The sequence below is a fragment of the Eulemur rufifrons genome, chromosome 7 (assembly GCF_041146395.1).
Source record: "Eulemur rufifrons isolate Redbay chromosome 7, OSU_ERuf_1, whole genome shotgun sequence".
NCBI lineage: Eukaryota > Metazoa > Chordata > Mammalia > Primates > Lemuridae > Eulemur > Eulemur rufifrons.
In genome coordinates, this window is record NC_090989.1 from 149,234,892 (window position 1) to 149,256,972 (window position 22,081).

Consider the following 22,081-nt stretch of genomic DNA (forward strand, 5'->3'; position numbering starts at 1 on the left):
TTGAGGGATGAAGCTTTAGGGAAAGTTAAAGTGGGGCTAACTTATGTGAGGATAAGCACAACCTCACGTGATTCTTGATGGAAACATGGCTCAGGGCGACATCAGGAGCTGGGTGGGCTCTGGAAGGGCCTGTATTGAGTCAGGGGGATCCTGGGTGGATTCCTCACAGATGTCAAGGATTTCTCCTGGGCTCTCTTGGGTATCGAGAGCCTTTGTGCCTTTCAGGTTGTAGCTCCTGATAATCTATCCACTGATCAAACCAACTAATCCATCCCAATGTGTTTGCTGTCTCTGACCATCCAAGCGTACCGTACGCTGTTGGGAGAGTCAGAGTACATTAAAGTCCTGCAGTAGTGAACCTGTTTCCAACTTTGCTAACCCAGCAGTTCCCAAACCTATTTTTAACTTAGAACAAAACATTTATTTTCTAATAACAGCTATATTAATATCCCTCAAGACGAGGACTCCTCAGGAGCACTCTGGGAGACGCTGGTCCAATGGTTAGTTAGCACGTTCGCACAGCACAGCACCATCGCAAACTGCTTCCTGGTCAGTTCCCTCGTTTGGACAGGGGTCCCCACAGCAGCCCAAGGGTGATTAGTAAGCACGTTCACACAGCACAGCACCATCGCAAACTGCTTCCTGGTCAGGTCCCTCGTTTGGACGGGGGTCCCCACAGCAGCCCAAGGGGCTGGCAGAGATGCTTTTGCCACCCCCATGTTTTGATAAGGAAGCTGAGATTCACTGGGAACCGACAAAAGCCACAGAGTGAAGGGCAGGGCTGGGCTCCCCCTAGAGTTGGACTAGCCCCCGGTGCTCTGTTTCCCCGCGCTGCACTGCCGTGTGAGGCACGGGTGCCTATTGTCCTTCGGCCGAAGGTCAGGATGGCTTGGAACCTGAAGGAACTGGAACTCAAGGTGATTTCCCCAAGGTCCAGAGTGGCTGTTCTTCCCTGGCGCTTCCTAAGATGGGCAAGAGAATTTTGGTGCTTCTTTGGGGGCTGGCAACTCGAGACACTTAGCTCACGGGAAAAAACAAGGTACATGGAAAACCTGAGAAAAAATCCTAACACCCTCCCATCCTCCAGATTCTCAGCACCACATGCAGACACATTTAGGGGGGTGGGGGGGCCAACACAACAACAACAGCACACACAGAAGACACCTGAGGAGTAGGGGAGCATGTGAGGGAAAGGACAAAGAACCTCAGAACCAGGAAAGGGCCAGAAATGTCTTGCAGGAGAGCTCAGGTCAAGCCACTGCCCGAGCGTGAGAAAGGAAGTGGTTGCCAGAGCTGCAGGGAGAAGTGCAGAGCTTCTGTTAATGCCCCAACCTCCCTCACAGGTGCCGGGGCGCAGGAGTGCCGGCTCCAGCCAAGACTTGAGTTTATGGTCATTTTCCCAACCAAGTTACTGGAAGGATTTCTGTAGCCAGAGGGTCGGCTCCTGGCGTGTCGGTGATCCAATGCGTTTCTGAGTCCCCTCCACTGACAGCAAGCCACCACCCTGGGAAGCTCAGAAACCAACAGAAACAAGACTTCAGGAAAAGGACCTTTCCTCTAATAGACATTCTGCCAGAAAGACAGGAGTGAAGGTGCGGAAGCTGTGCTGTCTGGGGAGGGCGTGGACGACGCGTGACTGGAAAATAACGGAGAAACACAGTCTACCCTTGGCATGGCCTTGGTATTTAGTGCCAGGCCAACATCAAATCCAGAATGAAAACAAGGATGGAGCAAACCACGCATGTGTGACTGTGAGCACACACTGCAGACACCTGGACTGGCCCGGGCCCACTGCCGGGCTCGGAAACCACGCAGAACATGGACCGGGCCATGCTGCCCAGAGTGTTAGTGAAAGTTTGGCACTTGTCCCCAAGGCTGCATCAGAGGTCTGAGGACAAGTGGTTTGAGGAGAGAGAAAGAGAGGTTTGTTAATTTGCCAGCAAATGTGGAGCATGGAGACTCTCATCTTAAAGTGCCATTGTCACACCTGTAAGTACAAATACAGAGCTTTTAAAGGGAGGATTTTCGGCTTCAAGGTATTGCTGTTTAACTATAGTTGACAGTTCTGATCCGTCCCATCTCCAGGTGAAGACAATCTTGTGACCTCCCCCACAATTCAGTTGAGCCATCTCCTGTGGTACAAAGAACAAAGGACACTCCCCCCCCCCCCCCCCCCCATTACAGGCCTTGGGCAGGGATGTAGGTTTTAATTCCCAAAAAGAGTTGGGGGAGTTTTAAAGACCCAACTTGTAAAACGTTACCCTTTTTCAGGCCATTCCCTCTGTTACAAGTGTGCACCCCCACCAGTGACCAGGTGTGCAGGGAAACTGAGGCAAACCAGTCCCAGAAGATGCAGCCAACCTTAGCTTAAAGCCCCCCTGAGGCTATTCCAAGCCTGCCTTGAGCTGCATGGCTGTCTAGGGTGCTTCCTTCGGCTCACTGCCTACCTCTCCTGGCGTTCCCTGCACCCCCTCCACCCCAGCTCCACCCCCTCCTCCAGCCTTTCCCCACCCTGCCCACTTTCCCTCCCAGGCACGTTCCCTAATGAAATCCTCACGTGTGTAAAACCTGCTTGGTGTCTGCTCTTTGGAGATCTGTACAAACACAACCTGCATGTTCAAAAAGACTTCAAAATATACCCCGGCAGCTCCCTTGGGTCCCTCCTGAGAGGGATTGTGTAGTTCACTGGTTGTGGATCTAAACATTTTGTATGTTTCCTTTTGCTCATTTTCATTCTTTCATGTAAATATAAAAAAAAGTCTAGTATCAAATTCAGTAAACAAATACGATGACGAAGAAAAAAGTTGAACAATGTTTTAGAAATGATGCAGAAAATGCAGTTTTCTCCCCAGGCTCTGGAAAGTACTTCCTAATTAAATGCAAGTACAACATGCCTCCGGATAAACAGGAACAAACTGGAACAATGTCGGCCAAGCAAAATAGGTGAAGTCTTTATTTTCCACGGTATCTCACGCTATAAGAAGCCTCTGGAAATGTCAGAGACAGGGCAGATGGGACAGGCAAACAGACAACAGAAACAAGAGATAAAAGGAGTGAATGAATAATAGATTTTTAAACCACTTTGTTGGGATATGACTGACATACAAAAATCTGTACATATTTAATATATTCAATTTGATGAGTTTGGATATAAATATAAGCCCGTGAAATGCTCACCACAATCTATGCCATAAATACACCCATCACCTCTACTAGTTTCCTCCTGTCCTCTTTATTACTATTCTTATTTTGTGATAAGAGCACTTAAAATCTCCCCTCTCAGCAAATTTCTGAGTGTCTGGTACAGGGTTGTTAAGAACAGGTGCTATGCTGGTCAGTAAATCCAGTAAATCTCTAGGACGTGTCTTGTGTAACTGAAACTTTTACTGTTTGACTCACATAGACAGAGACATAATAGATCTTTTAGCTAATGGCTCCCTTCCCTCCAAATAACAATCAGAAATGTCTCTTATCATGTGAGAAAATTTAATTTCTGCTTTGTTCACAGCTAAGTATTTAATAACGAGCTATTCTAGAGGCTTCTGTACACCACAGTGGCTAGAAGGACAGAAGAGCCACATGGGTGGGAGGAGCACACCGGTCAGTTTTCACATGGGACTTTGTTTTGCATCCCACCCCCAGGGTTAATCTGGGCACTTTTGAAACATATCAAAGCCTCTGTTTTGAGCAAAGCAAATCCTGAATGAATACAAAAGTGTCCCGAGGTCCCTGCTCTGGAAAAGATAAGAGAGCCAGCGTGGGGGTGGAGGAAACGTACCTCAGTGCCGAACAGCAGAGGGCACGCATGGACCCAGGCTAGTGAACTAGGACAGTGACCAGGAGGACAGGGGCAGGGGCCTGCTGTGGGTGGCAGGGAAGCGGGTAGGTGGGGGTGCCACACTTCCATCACGCCAGCCGCCCTCCTAAGGGCTTTACATGCCTCATCTCAGTGACCCTGTGAGGTAAGTGCATTTGGTTTTATCATTTCACAGAGGAGAAACTGATGTGAGTTTTTAAGCAACAAACCCAAGACCAGACAACACAATGGTGGGGCATGTCCTGGAACCCAGGTCTGTCAGGTGCCAGTCCCCAGCCCTACCCGCAGCGTCTGCTCCTCCCTAGAGGTCTGTGGATCTGGCCTGAGGGTTATGGATGGCGGGTGGCCTCAAGGCTTGAGTGGTGAAGTGTTTCTGTTGGCTCTGGACTTTGCATCCCACTCTGGAGGCTGACGACCAGGATTCAGCAGTTTACTTGTATGTCAGACATCACTGCTTTAATTCTGCACTTCTCTTAAAGAAAAAGTTCTGAAGAACACTTGCATATTGTGACTTCATCACAACCAAGAGAGTCCTCCTTCTAGAAGGGGAGTATTACGGTAATGGCTGGTGGTGGTGCTCTGCTGTACCCTGGCGAGTCCTTCCTGCCTTTCCTGTGCACCCCTTTCTGTTTCTGTGTCCCTTTGCTTCCAGCCGCTTGCACCTGTGACTCTATCAGACCTGCCCTCAGGCTACTGGAGCCTCCTGCCCACAAAGTTCAGAGCCAGAGCAATCCCTCCAACTCCCGTGTCTGAGTCAGAACAGACTCCAAGGCACAATTTACACCCCAGAGTCAGAGCCCCGCTGTGGGATCAGGCCAAGGCTGCCCTAGGGACTCTGCCTGCGATCACACCATTGCCTGGCTTCCTCCCTCCCTGTCCTGCCTCACTGACTCCCTTGCTGTTTTTTTCTGAGTGCATTTCCTTAATAAATTACTTACACATTCATCTTCATCTCAGAGTCTGGGATCCTGATCTAAGACAGGGAGTTTACCATATATGTGCGGAGTTGTTTCAAAGAACTTATTAAGATATATAATTAATGTATAATAAACCATATCCATTTAATGTCTATGATTTGATGAATCTTGACAGTTGTACACATCTGTTAAAACAACTACCATAATATTTCCATCCCTCCCAAGAAATTCTTTGTGCCCCTTCTCAGTCCATTCCTCCTTCCACCCCCAATTCTAGACAACCCAGACCTTAAGCTCAGTTTCTCTGCAGCCCACTGCCTAAACATTTAGACAATGCTACATATTTTGGGGTTTTGTATGTAAGCATCCCACTTCAAGGTGCTAAGTTCTATATTAGTTAAGAAAATTCCAGCTACTATAAGAAACAAACTCCAAAATTTACAACAAGCTTAAACACATAGAGGTATATTTCTTGATTACGTGAAACTAATCAGGACTACTAATGGGCAGGCAATCCTCCTTCAGGTATTAATTCAGAATCCTAGGCATCTTTCACATTGTGATTCTGACCTCACTGGAGTTGGCATTCGAGATCACAGTGTATCTAACTGCACAACCCAAGAGGAGGGAGACAGAGTATGAAAGAATGCTCATGGAAGGGTTTTATGGGCTGGCCTGGAAGTTGCTTATACCACTCTGTCTGTATTCCATTGGCTAGAACTCAGCGATATGACCACACATAACGCAAGAGAGGCTGGAAATGTAATCTACCTGCATGCCCAGAAACTGTCGGTGCTCTCACACATGCATGTAGCTATCTGACCAGGAAAAGGAAAAGCTAGAAAGAGGAAGAGCATAGAGATACTGACACATAACCTCATCGCTTTGATAACGGCAACAGCACAACAGCAAAACATGATAAGAATAACTATCATCTGTCGAGCAGTTACATGTCAAGTGTTTTATCATGCATTATCGAGTTTATCCTCACAGCTCTATAAGTGTCCAAGAAACAGACAAGGGCTAAAGCAATGTAAGATTATACGATCCATCATATTTGCGTAGTTATCAAATGGCAGAGAAGAGATTTGGGCTCAAGTGTTTCTTGACTCCTAAGCCTGTGCTGTTAACATCAGGCAGAACAAATTAGCTGCAGTATTTTTTTGCTTTTCATGAGAGCTATGAAATATCACCAGCAGATTTCAAAATAACACATGGCACCAAGATTATGAAGATTATGTCATGGTATTCAAAGATTCTAGAAAGACTAGAGAAGATAGTTCCCACAGTGTAGACCTCAGGGCAGATGTCCAAGAAGACATCTGCACCACACATACAAGGGTGAGGTTAAATTCAACCCTGAGAGATAAAGTCATTTGCTACTTACCATATCCTCTGCATTCTAAAGAGGGTGAATCACAAAGAAAATTCTTTATGAGATGCAGAGTGAAGAGGCAAATTTTAAAATCTGGGAGAAAAAAACATGTAACAACAAGCATAGAGAGAGTGGGATGGGGTGTGGGTATGATGTGTGCTCTGGGAAGAAAGATGAGCCTGGCACCAGTGAGGTTGCAAAGGCTGTGCGGGACCATGGGAGGAAGAGAAGAGACCAGAAGCTGCGCAGCAGCTGAGAAAGAGTTTGGGGAGAGAAGACAGAAATGTTAAAAAGGGATTTTCAAGAGGGGTCGCTGTACAGTGTGGGATGCTACCTTCCTATTGGTTAGGGTTTGGTCATGAAAAATCTTCTCTAGATACGTTGACCAGGAAGGGACCTAATATGCAATTTAGATACTTTCACAACTAATACATTTTTTCAAGTGCCCATGGAACATTCACTAAGATAAACCATATCCAAGGCCTCAAATTTTTTTTTAAATATTGAAATTGAAAATATAGAGCATGTTCTCAAGCCAAAATGAAACCAACTACAATTTAACAACAGAAAGATAATAGGAAAATCTCTAAACACTTGAAAATTGAAAAACACACTCCTAAGTAATCTAAGGGTCAGATAAGAAGTCTCAAAGAAAATTAAAAATATGCAGAACTAAATAAAAACAAAAAATATGATATATAGAGATACGTGGGATGTAGCTAAAGTAGTTCTGAGGGAAACATGCAGCACTAAATGCCCCCATTAGAAAACAACAGTCTCAAATCAATAATCCAAGTTCCTTTCTCAAGAAACTAGAAAATGCAGAGCAAAACGAACCCAAAATAAGCAAAAAGAAGGAAAAAATAAAGATAAGTGCAAAAATCAATAAAATTGAAAACAGAAAAACAATTGAGAAAATCAGTGAAACAAAAAGCTAGTTCTTCAAAAATTCCATGAAAGTAGTAAACCTCTAGAAAGACTAACGAGAAAGAAAGAACCAGGACAAAAATCAATACGATCTGGAATGAAACGGGGATGCTACTACAGATTGTGCAGATATTAAAAGGGATTTTAAGAGAATACTATGAATGATGTTATAATAATAATTTCAACAATCCAGAAAACAAACCAATTTATTGAATATTAACACCAAGAAAAAAACTGACAGAATATTTTACTCATTCATGATTAAAAACTCAGCAAAGACTAAAGAGAAACTTCCTCAACTTGATAAACAACATTTACAAAGAGCCTAGAGATCACATCATAGTCAAGGGAGAAAGACTGAATGTTTTCCCCTAACATCAGGAATAAGGCAGGGATGTCTACTCTTACAACTGCTATTCAACTGGAATTTTCAGCCAGTGCAATAAGGCAAGAAAAATAAATAAAAGGCATACAGATTGGAAAGGAGGAAATAAAACTGTTCCCATTTGAAGATGACATGGTTGTTTACATAGAAAGTCTCCAGGAATCTACCAAAAAACTTGGAACTAATAAGTGAATTCAATAAGGTTGTAGGGACAAAACCAACAAACAAAACTCACTCATATTTTTTAATTTTTTTTTTTATTATTATTTCAGCATAATGTGGGGGTACAAAAGTTTAGGTTAAGTATATTGCCCTTGCCCCCCCACCCCCGAGTCAGAGCTTCAAACGTGTCCATCCCCTAGATAGTGCGCATCGCACTCATTATGTATGTATACACCCATCCCCTCCCCCACCCACATCTGCCGGATACCCCATCAATGTTATTCCTAAATGTGCTCTTAGGTGATGATCAGTGAAACCAATTTGATGGTGAGTACATGTGGTGCTTATTTTTCCATTCTTGGGATACTTCACTTAGTAGAATGGGTTCCAACTCTATCTAGGAGAACATAAGAGATTTTATATCCCCAGTATTTCTTATAGCTGAGTAATACTCCATGGTATACATATACCACATTTTATTAATCCACTCATGTATTGATGGGCACTTGGGTTGTTTCCACATCTTTGCAATTGTGAATTGTGCTGCTATAAACATTCAGGTGCAGATGTCTTTTTTATAGAATGTCTTTTGTTCTTTTGGGTAGATGCCCAATAATGGGATTGCTGGATCAAATGGTAGGTCTACTTGTATCTGTTTAAGGTATCTGCATATTGCTTTCCACAGAGGTTGCACTAGTTTGCAGTCCCACCAGCAGTGTATGAGTGTTCTTGTCTCTCTGCATCCATGCCAACATTTATTGTTATGGGACTTTTTGATAAAGGCCATGCCACCGGAGTTAAGTGATATCTCATTGTGCTATTGATTTGCATTTCGCTGATGATTAGAGATGTTGAGCATTTTTTCTTATGTTTGTTGGCCATTCTGTCTTCTTTTGAAAAATTTCTGTTCATGTCCTTTGCCCACTTTTTGATAGGGTTGTTTGATATTTTTTTTTTCTGATTTTCCTGAGTTCTAAATAGATTCTATTTATCAGTCCTTTATCAGATGTGTAGCATGCGAAAATTTTTTCCCATTCTGTAGGTTGTCTATTTACTCTTGTGACAGTTTCTTTGGCTGTGCAGAAGCTTTTTAATTTAATCAGTTCCCATTTATTTACTTCTGTTGTTGCTGCTGTGATTGCCTTTGGGGTCTTCCTCATAAATTCTTTGCCTAGGGCAATGTCTATAAGAGTTTTTCCCCACATTTTCTTCTAGAATTCTAATAGTTTCACACCTAAGGTTTAGGTCTGTTATCCACTGTAATTTGATTTTTGTGAGAGGTGAAAGATGTGGGTCCTGTTTCAGTCTTCTACATGTGGCTATCCAGTTTTCCCAGCACCATTCATTGAATAAGGATTCTTTTCTCCAGAGTATGTTATTGTCTGCTTTGTCAAAGATTAGATGGCTATATGAGGATGGTTTTATATCTGGATTCTCGATTCTGTTCCATTGGTCTGTGTCCCTGCACTTGTGCCAATACCAAGCTGTTTTAGTAACCACAGCCTTGTAGTATAGTTTGAAGTTTGGTAAATTAATAACTCCCATTTTGTTCTTATTGCCTAAAATTCCTTTTGCTAAACGGGGTCTTCTCTGGTTCCATACAAAGTATAAAATTATTTTTTCTGTACCTGTGAAAAATGACTTTGGTAATTTAATAGGGATTGCATTGAATCTGTAGATCACTTTGGGTAGTACAGACATACTAATAAACAAGTGGAAGCCAAAATTAAAAACACACCATTTCAGTTGCTCCAAAAAGCTTTTAAAATACACTTAGGTATAAATCTAACAAACCATGTACAGAACTTGTATGATGAAAACTACAAAATCCTGATAAAATAAATCAAAAGAGACCTAATAAATGTAGAGATATAAACCATGTTCATAGATCAGAAGACTCAACGTAGTAAAGGTTTCGATTTTCTCCGAAACTGCTCCTTAGGTTTAAGGCAATTTACAGTATCAAAATTCCAGTGGAATTTTTGTAGCCATTGACAAGCTTATTATTCTTAAATTTATATGGGAAGTCACAGGGCCTAGAATAGCTAAAATAATTTGAAAAAGAAGAAGAAAGTAGGAAGAACCACTTACCTGATTGCAGGACTTATTATATGGCTATAGTCATCCAGACAGTGTGATAATTAGGCAGAGGGATATGCATATTGATCAATGGAACAAACAGGGAACCCAGAACCAGACTCACAAATATGCCCAACTGTTTGACAGAGGTGCAAAGGCATTCAACAGGAGGACAGTCTTTTCAAAAAATGGTGCTGGAGGAATTGTACATCCATAGGCAAAACAAACAAACGAAAATACCCTTAATCTAATTTCACACCTTATACAAAAAGTAACTCAAAATTTATCATGGACTTCAATGTAAAAAGCAAAAATATAAAACTTTCAAAGGTAACATGGGAGAAATATTTGGGATCTAGGCTAAGTGAAGAGTTCTTAGACTTACTTGATATCAAAAGCACCATCCATCAAAATTAAAAGCTTTGCTCTGTTAAAGACCCTGTTAAGCAGATGAAAAGACAAGCTACAGACCCAGAGAAAATGTTTTCAAACAATATATCTAACAAAATATTTGTACTCAGATTATAAAGCATTCTCAAAACTCAAACAAACAAAGAAACAAAAAAAAAGCAAACAATTGAATTAGAAAATGGGCAGAGGTGGGAAGCCAAGGCAGGAGGATCACTTGAGCTCAGGAGTTTTGAAACCAGCCTGAGCAAAAGTGAGACTCTGTCTCTACAAAGAATAGAAAAAAAAGCCAGATGTGGTGGCACAGTCCTATAGTCCCAGCTACTTGGTAGGCTGAGGTGGCAGGATCATTGAGCTCAGGAGTTTGAGGTTGCTGTGACCTGTGATGACGCCACTGCACTCAAGCCAGGCAACAGAGTGAGAGTCTGTCTTGAAAAAAAAAAAAAAAAAGACAAATATTTCATTGAAGGGGATATATAGATAGCAACTAAGCATGTACAGAGATGTTCGATATCATTAGCCATCAGGGAAATGTAAATTAAAACTACCCTAAGATATTACTACATACCCACCAAAATGGCTAAAATAATTTTAAAAAAACCTAGACCTAGAGGGGAAGTTTTTAGAGCACTTCCTTAAGGTACCCTCTCCTTCCCCTTTCCAGCTTGGGGGGCGGGATGAGTTTCTTGACAGCTTTCCTGCACGTAGGAGATATTCAACAGATACTTGCCAGCTTGACCAAGGCTTGGAGTGAGGAAATAGCCACGTAGCTCCCATCAGCTGAACACCTAACAAGTGCCAGACACATATTAAATCACATTTAATCCTTGCAACAATTCTGAGAAGGAAATATTACCCCTATTTTACAGATGGAGAAACTGAGGCTCAAATAAGTGGTAAAGAAAATTGCACACGGTCCTGTGGCTGGCATCTGATGGAGCCCTACTCTGATCCCAGGACTGGTGTGCTGAGCACTTGCTGCCTGGGGCCAGATACTGCCGTTGCCTGTTGCTTGGACAACGTGAGGGGCACAGCATGCCTGGCTACTCATGATGTCAGAAGTTAGAGCCTAGGCCCTGGGGCACCAGATCTCTGGGGCAGGGTCCAGAAGGAGCAGGGGACCCTGGAGGTTTTTCTCCTGAGTTCTCTGCAGCCCGGGGGTACCTTCGAGGGAAGCTTAAGGCTGCCTGACTGATGGCTTCAGAAGGCAAAGCAGCAGCAAGAGGGAGGCAAACTAGATAAGAGAACAGCCCTCCTCCCTATAACTTCCCAAAATTATAATGCTGGACCTGTCATGTGCCCAGCATGGCTGAAAGTTCATCTATCCCTGTGAAACCCTGTCTCCAGCCTCCGCCTTGTCCGTGGATGAGGATGTGGCAGCTGTGTGGATGTGGATGGTGGTGTGACACGGCACACAGTCCTGCTCCCTCTGTCTCACTGCTCTAAAACGCGAATTCGGACATGGCCTTTGATGTGGACAGCACTGGCCCCATCGTCCTACAGAGTGGGGCCGCCTGGGTGGCCTGCCCATGTGAGCTTCAGGTCTGGCTCCTGCCCCGACCTCAGGGGGATCTTCAATGCCAGGCTCTGTGGAGGAAGCTGTGGGAACTGCCTGGGCAGCAGTGGCAAGAGAGGGGCTGAGGAGGGACTGGGGACGTGTGGGAGGGAGGGGGGAAGGCAGGCAGAGCCACGTGCAGGGCCGTGGTCAGTGGGGGCCCAGGAAGACACAGCCCTTCATGCACCCGCCCTCTTCTTTGTCTTCAGTGACCTTGGGTAGGCCTGCTCCTGTAGGGGTAAGGGACACAGGATTGTCAGCTGGAAGATCCGGACCCGCATCTCAATGACAGGAAAACTGCCAGAGAGTGCTTGGGCAGAGTAAACCTTTAAAATGAAGGCCAGAAAACAGAACAAAATACTCCTACTCCACTCGCCTCCCCTCCCCCCGCCGCCCCCGCCACCAAAAAAAAACCCACAGAGGGCAAAGAAAGATAGTAACAAGACTAAAAGTTCACAAAAGGGAAGTAGGAATTGGGTAAAAGAGACCTCAACTGAAGGCACCACATGAACTTCTGTCTGAGTATCTTGAAGCAGAACCCAGCCAACATGCTGGGGGGGAGGCCGGAGCCTCTCCATGCAACAGGACTGGGCTATGGGGGGCAGGTGAGCGGTGCGTCTCACATGTGCAAAAATGCCCCCTCCTCCCCCCCCCCCCCCCCCCCCCCCCCCCCGTGATCAGGAAAGTGGGCAGGCCCAGCTGGTTGTGGGATGGGCTGACGTTCAAGTAAAAGCTGGTTTCTGCCAAAATCAAAGATTTGTATAAAAATCAGGTGCAAAATTTGTTATTATTATCAGATCCCTTTGCCCTCAAAGATTTAAGATTTAAAAGATGCAAACATCTTCCCTGTACACTCATGGCCTGTTGGTACCCTGCAGTGGTGTGCTGGTAAATGTTTAACAACCAGCTCTTTGGAAGGAAAAACCAAAACAGGCGCTGTATGCCTGATAGAACAGCACTTTCCCGATCTCCAGTTTCCCTGGTGTAAACACTCTCCCCATGACCAAGTTCAAGTTACCAACTTAATACCGTTAAGGCAGAGGTGGGTAGTCTGAGTCTAACAAAAGAGAATCCTAATAACAACATTTATTTATTTATTATGTGCTAAATGCTTTATGTACATCATTTTATTAATGTGCACAGATGAGAAAAGTGTTAGGCTAAGAAAAACAGTTAATTTACCCTATGTCATTAGCTACTAATAGGTGGAACCAAAAGTTTTAAATAATTTAACTTAATATGCTGGTCTACCCTAGCTCACTGGTTCTCAAGCTTTTCAGTCTCAGAAATTTTTACACTCTAAAGTACAATTGAAGACATCAAAGAACTTTAGTTTATGTGGACTACTAATATTTATTGTAGTATAAGCTGACAACTTTAAAAAATTCAGTAAGTCACTTAAAATAATAATAAAACTCTTACATGTTAACATATATAACATTTTCATGAAAATAATTATATTTTCCAAGATGAAAAATTTTAGTGACAAGAGTAGTATCATTTTCCAATTTTGCAAACTTCGCTAGCGCCTGGCTTAATAAAAGTCAGCTGAATTCGCATAGCTGCTTCTGCAGCCAACCTGGTGTGATATGTTGCGTTGGATGAAGTCTATGACTGAAAGCCAGCCGCACACAGATACACCCAGTTCCCCTCACCAGACACCACAAATATCAGCGGCTCATTGTGCCTCCTTCCAGAGACACAGGTGGCTTCACTGTGGGCGCCTGCACGGCTCACTCAGCGTGCACCATGCACACGAACGCTGCCTTTGCTCGCGCACCTGGTGCTCCAGCCTGGGGGGTGTTTTGTGTCAACACATAAGGTTACATTAGGTCATTTAACCAGTCTCCCACACATCAAACATCCTTGTAACCCTAATCTCTGCCACATGAGTAAATATTCATAAGATAAATTCCTAGAAGTGGAATTGCCAGAACAAAAGACATATACACTTCAAATTCTGATAGTATGGATATTGCCAAATAGCCCTCCACTGAGGGGGTCCCAATTTCCACTCCCATCAGCAATAGGCGAGCAAGCCTTTTTCTCCACAGTGTCCCCAACTCAGTGTTGGAACCAGACCTGAAGTCAAGTGTCTGACTCCTGGACCCCAGGCATTCCGGCTAAGCCTCAGGGTGGGTCTTGGAAGCAGCCATCTATCTGGGCAGCCCAGTGAATCTAATGCCTACATCTCAGAACCCATCAACAAACGTTTACTGAACATCTCTACTCTGAAAGGTGCTGGGGTGTACCAGGCTGTTCCGCAGGATCCTTCACTCATCTCCTGCCCCCTTGGTCCTCTGGCAGACTCCAACTCCTCTCTCTAGCCCCTGCCTAAGTGTCTCTGCAAAGTGTTTGTGACCCCACCCACCTTCCTCTGCATCTCTTGACCCCTCTGCAGACTTCTATCCCACTAGACCATGACCTGGTAGACCAGGGTGTCTCACACTGCAATGCAAACAAATCCCCTGGGGATCTGGTACAAATGCAGATTTCCATTCAGTAGGCTGTGCTGGGGCCTGAGAGTCTGCATTGCTGATAAGCTCTCCAGTGTTGCCTTCACTTTGACAGCAGTGTCTAGAGCTGATTCTCCAACTCTAGCATAAATAAGAAGCACCTGTTGGATTCTTGGGTCTAACTCCCCCTCCTGGGACTCTGATTTGATAGGTCTGAGGAATCTTTATATCCAAAAAGTGCCCAGGTGATGCTCATGCTGCTGGTCCGCAGAGCTCCCCTTGAGCAATGCTAGTTCCGGCCCTTACCTAATTCATCTTTGAGGCCCCTTAACTGCCCGGTGCTTGGCAGAGAGAAGGCACACTGAATGGATGTGTGACGAACCAGGGAGAAGGGAACGAATACCAGCGCCAGCCAGCTACATCACTTAGAGCTTCCGCACTGGATATCACAGCTGACAGGGACAAACACGGTTCTGTCTGCAGCCTAGGTTTGGGGTACAAAGGATCATTATCAGCCTCTTCATTCCTGACTGCGTCCCCACCAGGCTCAACCCCCTGGAGAGCCACTGCTGGGTTCTTGCAGGCACTTAGCTTGCAGACCTCCAAAGGTCTGGTTAGCAGCCCTAGGCTCCAGGCTCTGCGGGCTCACTGGCCATGCTCTTGGGCTCTCAGCCAGCGGGAACCCGCGTAGAGATGTGTCCCTTTGCAGTGGGGGTAGGCTGTGGTGGGGGGAGGCTGGGGTGGGGGTAGCTTGGGAGTAGGGCAGACTGCAGTGGGGTAGACTGGAGTAGGGGCAGGCTGCGATGGAGGGAGGCTGGGGTCAAGGTAGGCTGGGTGGGGGGTGGCTGCGGTGGGGGGAGGCTGGGTTGGGGGTAGGTTGGGAGTGGCATAGGCTGGGAGGGGACAATGTACTCTCTTGCTTCACTCTTAGGTTCCCAAATCCTGCCCCCTAGTGCCTGCTTCCTGCTAAGCACCTCCCTGTGGCAGAAGCCCCGAGAGGAGGAGCTTCCCCTGCTCTACGTCATCCAGACTCCGCCCCGCAGGTCCAGTCCCCTCTGCCTGCCCCGGGAGGCAAGGTGGAGGGGCTGTGTCCTGGTGTCACCTGAGAGGATCCACCTCCCAAGTGGCTGTGTTCTCACAGAATGGCAGAGCTTCCTTATTCCTACAAATTGACAAAAGGAAGAGGCAGCCCTTTTTTCTGTTAGATGTCATGATGTCTGGGTGTGACACCAGCAGCTATGCCATGGCCCTGAGCAGAGCTGGTCTGAGCATGGCAGAGCAGAAAGACGAGAAGAGCCTGGGTCCTGGATGAAGCTGTGTAGCTGCTAAATTAACCAACCCTGTGGCCGTCCCACCTCTGAACTTCTTGTGATTTTTAATCCATCCAGAAATGCTTACTGAGCACCTATGATGTGGAGATACAGCAGTGAACAGAAGAGGGAACATTCCAGCCCTTGGGGAGCTGGCATTATGTTGGAGGAGAACAGTACACAAATAACTAAGTTAAATACATAATATGTCAGGCGGTGATGAGTAAAACAGGGAAGGAGATATGCTCCTGAGAAAGTAACTTATAGAAATAAAGGAGGTGAGGGAGCAGGTTCTGCAGGCATCTGGGAAAGGGCATCTAGACAGAGAACAGCAAGCGCAAACGCCCTGGGGTGGAAATGCACCCAGCATGTTCAAGGACAGCCTGGAGGACATTTGGGCTGGAGCAGAATGAGCAAAGGGGGGCGGGGAGAGTTGTGAGAGGTGAGATCAGAGAGGGAATGAGGGCCAGGTGGTGTAGCACCTTGTGGACCAATAGAAGGGCTCAGCAGAGGGTAATTTTGCTGAAATAACTGAAAGAATCACTTGGCTGCTTTGTTGGAAATGGATTGTGGTTCTGGGTGTGCAGGTCTTGGGTGGCTTGGACCAACGTGGACGCAGTGGATATAGTGAGAAGGGATTGGATTTGTTATATGTTTTGAAGACAGAGCTAATAGGTTTTGCAAACAGATTACATGCTAAATTTGAAAGACTTGTGTCAAGTATGACTCCAAGATTTTGGTAAGAGCAGTAGAGAGGATGGAGCTGCCATGTACCTCTAGACGAGAATGGTGGTGGCAGCAAAGAGTTCTGGGGAAAGATCAGGAATTTGATTTGAAGATGTGTTTTAGAAACTCAAGTGGAGATGTTGAGCAGAGTGTTGGACATGAGCCTGGATGCGAGGGAGGAGGGTGGAGCCGAAGATGTACATTTGGATGTCTTCAGCGCGAACATGACATTGGCTCCATGACAGAGAATGATGCCACCAAAGGAATAAGAGCAGATAGGAAAGAGAAGAGATTCAAGGACTGTGTCCTGGAATGTGCCAAGTTCAAAGGAGGGACATGGAGCAGAAACTAACAGTGCGATCTGACTAGAAGCTGCCAGGGACATCAGAGAAAAACCAGGGGAGAGTGATGTCCTGCACAGATGAAGAGAGAGTACCAGGGAAGACAGTGATAGTGATGTCAAATGTGCTGAGTCCAAGAAGGGCTGAGAATTGACCACTGAATTTAGCCACATGAAGGTCACTGCTGACCTTGACAAAAGCAGTCTCAGTGGTTGGTGCAAGAGCCTGAGAGGAGTGGGTTCCAGAAAGAATGGGAGGAGTGAAATTGGACACAAGGAAAGACAACCCCTCTGAGTCATTCTGTTGTAAAGAAGAATGAAGAAAGGAGGCAGTGCCTAGGGGTAAAAGTGGAATCAAGGGAGATTTCTTTGTTTTTTGGCTGGCTTGCTTGTTGAAGGTGGAAGACATAAGGGGGGAGGTGTATGCCGATAGGAATAATCCAGTAGAGCAGGAAAAACTGATGAGCCAGGAGAGAATTACCAGAGCAATGCCCTTGAGTGGGTGAGAGCACTGGGACCAGTGCGCCGTGGAGGGGATGGATTTAAACAGGAGCATGGAGTGTCCACCTGTGGCTCAGGAGGGAAGGCCGAGTAGAAAGGCCCAGGAAAGCGGGACTGGGAGCAGGGGAGGTGGGCACTTGCAGAAAGTGTCTTCTCATGGCTTCCATCTTCCCAGTGAAATAGCAAGGTCATCAGCGAAGAATGAGGATGGCAGAGGTGTGGTGTTGGAGGTTTAAGCAAAAGGCAAATGGTATGAAATAATGTCTAAGAGAAGGAAATGCAGCTGATGGACGTTAAGGACCCTTTGAATATGGCTATCATTCATTTAGAGCGACCCGAGGCAGTGTGGCTGTGTGATTTTCTCCAGCCATATTCTGCTTCACGGGTGCAGGTGGGGAGCTGGATCTAAGTAGGACAGGATTTTGCCAGTGGACATGACAAGATCAGAAGGAGCAAAGGACACGAATGTGTGTAAGGGAGGGGCCGTAGTGATGGCCCATAGGGTTTAACATGACGGGGAGCAAGGGTGTAGGAGGCTGAAGGTCCGTGGACAACTGAAATATCAGTGGACTGGAGGGTCAAAGAACGGTTGGCAGCGAGGTGCTGGAGGCGTGAGTGGTGGAGGTAGGAGGTGGTGGTCAGGGCTGCATGCTGGGAGCGGGGAGCCTGAAAACCTACAGATACTGGTGAAAGTAAGACCCAGGAGCTATGACGTGGGACTGGGGCTGGATGTGGGGATGACAAGGCCATTAGAGGAGAGGACTTCAAGGAAGTCCTTGGCTAGGGAACTTGAGGAAACCTGTGCATTGGGGTAGAAGGTAAAATAGGGCTTCAAATTCTGCTCATCCTGGTACAAACAGCCTGTACAATGTGACTTTGTAGCTCCTCCTAAACAGGTAGTTTCTATTTCCTGACTCCTTGAATGTGGCTTGGCTTTGTGACTTGCTTGCAGAAGTGACACTCTGTGGCTTCCGAGGCTATTCCTTAAGATGCTTTGCAGCTTCCACTTTGTGCTCTCATAACACCGGCCAAGACTGCCGTGCAAGGAAGCCCGTCTGGCCGATTGGAGGATGACTGGCCGTGTGGAGGTGAACTGGGGCTTCCCCAGTCGACAACCAGCCCCCACCGCCAGACATGGGAGCGAGAGCACCTCAGACCACTCATCTAACCCACAGAGTCGTAGAAACAATGTCCTTGTGATTTCAAGCCCCAGCGTTTTGAGATTGTAAAGACAGAGACATGTATGAACAGTGAAATCATCAATAATCATTGTAAGAGAATGTGAGAGAGTCATTCCAAACCAGAGCTAATACCTAAGTTTGTGAGAAAATAATGGTTTCTTTTCTTTTTTCTTTTTTGAGCTATTTTGAGTCAGTTGCCTTATTTGTTGTCAAAAGTGCTCAACCTATACAATGAGGTCTCAAGGAAGTTGTCTCCCCTACCCCAGAAAAGCTAAAAGCCTCAGCACTACAGCATCTGCCTCTCATTGATGACTTCCTGCCGTGGGGGACAGGGAGGCTTCAGGGAGGAGGTGGCGCCTCGGGTGATCCATGGAGGATGAGAGGGATGTGACAGGGATGTGCCTGATGGCCTCTCTCACTGTGGGACATGACCCAGCACAGTGGGACGGACGAGCAGGACAGGGGCAGGGGGAAGGACCGTAGGCCCCTTGCCCCTGGGTTGGGCAGGTTGGAGCTTGTGCAGTGCTGGAAAGAGAGGGCCTGGGAGGGGCCAGAGGCCAGGCAGGCGACGAGAGGAAGAGATGCCAGAAGAAAAGTGACCACCTGGAGAGAAATGTGGAGTGAGCAGGTTGGGTGCAGAGAGGCTGGGGAGGGAAATTAGACAAGGTAAGAGGAATGGAGTAGGAGGCTGGGGGGCAGTGAGGTAATTTGGGGTGGGGTGGGGTGGGGTGGACTACAGCCTAGGATCCTCTTGTGTCTCCCAAAGCCTCTCCTGTCCTTATGTGAGACACTCGACAGCTGGCTTTGGTGTCCTGGCAATGGCCTGGGATCAGAAGCAAACTCTTTTGTCACGCAGCTAAACAGTGTGCCCCGGGACTAGGCAACAGAGAGCTTTCCATGGCCATGGCACCAGCGTCCGCTCTTGCACGATGACCTACTCTGGTAGCAGCTGGACCTGAAAGGTTCTCCTCAATGACAGCCAGGCTGCAGGGCCCTGACCCCTCTTGGTTAAATCAGAACATAAGGTTTCTGGGCTGTTGACGTTGAGTCAGAAAAAGAGAAGCGGACTGGGCGCAGTGGCTCACGCCTGTAATCCTAGCACTCTGGGAGGCTGAGGCAGGAGGATCCCTTGAGCCCAGGAGTCTGAGGTTGCTGTGAGCGAGGCTGACGCCACGGCACTCTAGCCCGGGCGACAGAGTGAGACTCTGTCTCAAAAAAAAAAAAAAAAAAAAAAAAGGAGAAGCAGAAACAGGGCTGGGGTCATGATCACATCATGTGCATGACGTGTGTAGGACACAAAAGGCAAATATGTGAGATGAAGGAGGAAGGACCAGAGGCCAGGTCATGGGGTTGACAGGAGGGGTATCAAATTAAGGAAGCACAGTCTTAGACAAACTAAAGATGAGAATCTTCAGGTGCACCTTACTGACACTTCTCTCTGTTCCCATCCTATCAGGCAGCTGCAGCCACTAAACAAGCCTAAAGGCTTTTTCCTGGTGGAGAAGAATCTCCTGGGTATGTTGTTTAGTGAAAAATATGAAAGACAAGGTGAATTTTATGCACCCCTGTCTGTAAAAAAAAAAATGTGTATGTGGCCTAGGTTTAAAGTGACACAAGAATCTGATACCTGTTGTTCCTTCTGGGGAGGGAAGCAGGGGCATAGGGGCCATACGTAGGTGAACTTAACTTTTCACCTTATATTTTATGTGCTTAAAAAAAGGAAACAAATTTTATCTCAGGGAATTCCTATAGACCAATTGTCCTCAAAATTTATTAGAAATGCAAATTCTCAAGCCCCACCCCCAGACCTACTGATCCAGATCTCTGGAGTTGCGGCCCAGGAATCTGTGTTTTATTAATGATAAGCCCCCTCTAGATGTTGATGCATGTTCAAGTTTGAGAAACACTGCTCTGGGTCAGTGGTTCTAGTTCTTAAAACTTTTTGGATATTAAAAGTCTAGTACCCAGGCTGTACCCTGGACCAAATAAATCAGAATGGCTGGGGGTGGGGCCCGAATGTCAGTAGTTCTTCAAGTTCCCCAGGTGACTCTAACATGCAGCCCAGCAGAAGCAGCACTGGCTTAGCCTACCTTCTTCCAACTCTGGGGACCACCTCTTCTCAGCCTCAAACCTTGCTCATCCTTATAGATGTGATAACTTGGAGACTGTTTCTCTGGAATTAGTCCACAATGGCCCCTGACTCCACAGACCCCCAGCTCGCTGATTTGGGGAGAGGGCATGGCCAGAAGACAAGGCCCAGCAGCTGAGATGAGCATGAGGTTGACCCTGATGAAAGCCAGGGCCAAGGGGCTCTGTAGGTGTTAAAAAAAAATAGACGTCCAGGTTGGCCTCTGGCAGGATCCCATGCATCTCTTCCCCCAGCCTTGGCACCGGGGCTGCGGTGGAAGGCTACCCCAGAATGGTGTATAGCCTAGTGTTGGGCTCCCATTGCAGCCTCTCTGGGGTGACTGAAGCAGCCACACCTTCCCCTGCTCTCCAAGGAAGAGGAAGATTGATAGGAGTCAAGGACAGAATGTCAACCTGGAGAGAACACAAAGTTTTTAGTGAGAGGAGTGACCTCAAAGGGAAATGGATGGGGCAAGGGCATCCCTCTTCCCTGGTTTCTCTTGTGTCTGTACTCCCCTCCATTGTACACATATGCTGTGGTAAGACGGTGTGTGTGTGTGTGTGTGTGTGTGTGTGCGCGCGCACTCACGTGTACGCACTAAGGGGTTTGTCTCCCACCCTTATAAGGCTATAGGAGACCTGGGTGTGAGTTCATGAAGGGAAGACAGAGCAGGCAACTAAGCAGCCTCAAGCTAAAGCAAGCAAAAAGTCTTCCCAGCTCACATCTGGTCCAGCCCAGCTTTCCTGGAAAAAGATCACATGGGACTTTGGGCCAAAGGCTCAGGGAACATCTAGATCCATGGCTTCTAAACTAAAGTGTGCATCGGCACCATATGGAGGTCTGGTTAACACACAGATTGCTGGGCCTCATCCCCAGAATTTCTGAGTCAGTAGGTCTGGAATAGGACCTCAGAATTTGCATTGCTAGCAAGTTCCCAAGGAATGCTGCTGCTGCTTGGCCAGGGACCACATTTTGAGAACTGCTGCTCTACAGGGTTCGCTCACCCCTCCCACCCCACATACACCCTTCCTGAGCCCAGGGTACTTTTCAGGCCATTAAAAATTGTTCTTTTAGTTTAATTAAGTCCTATTTACTAAAACATTATTGCTGTATTTGCTTTGGGGGTCTTAGTCATAGACTCTTTGCCTAGGCCAATGTCCAGAAGAGTTTTTTCCCGATATTTTCTTCTAGAATTGTTATGGCTTCAGGTCTTACATTTAGCAAAGGAAATAAGCAACAGAGCAAATAGACAACCTACAGAATGGGAGGAAACATTCACAAACTGTACATCCAACAAAGGGCTAATATCCAGAATCTACAAGGAACTCAAACAAATTAGCAAGAAAAAAACAGATGACCTCATTAAAAGGTTGACAAAAGACATGAACAGATTTTTTTCAAAAGAAGATAGACAAATGGCCAAAAAACATATGAAAAATGCTCAACATTACTAATCATCAGGGAGATGCAAATTAAAACCGCAATGACATACCACCTTACCCTTGTCAGAATGGTTATTATTAAAAAATCAAAAACCAACAGATGTTGGCATGGATGAGGTGAAAAGGGAACACTTATACACTGTTGATGGGAATGTAAATTAGTACAACCTCTGGCAAAACAGTATGGAGATTCCTCAAAGAACTAAAAGTAGACCTACCATTCAATCCAGCAATCCCACTACTGAGTATCATCTGAAAGGAAAGGAAGTCATTATATCAAAAAGACACCTGCACCTGAATGTTTATTGTAGCATAATTTACAATGGCAAAGATGTGGAATCAACCTAAGCACCAACCAACTAATAAGTTGAT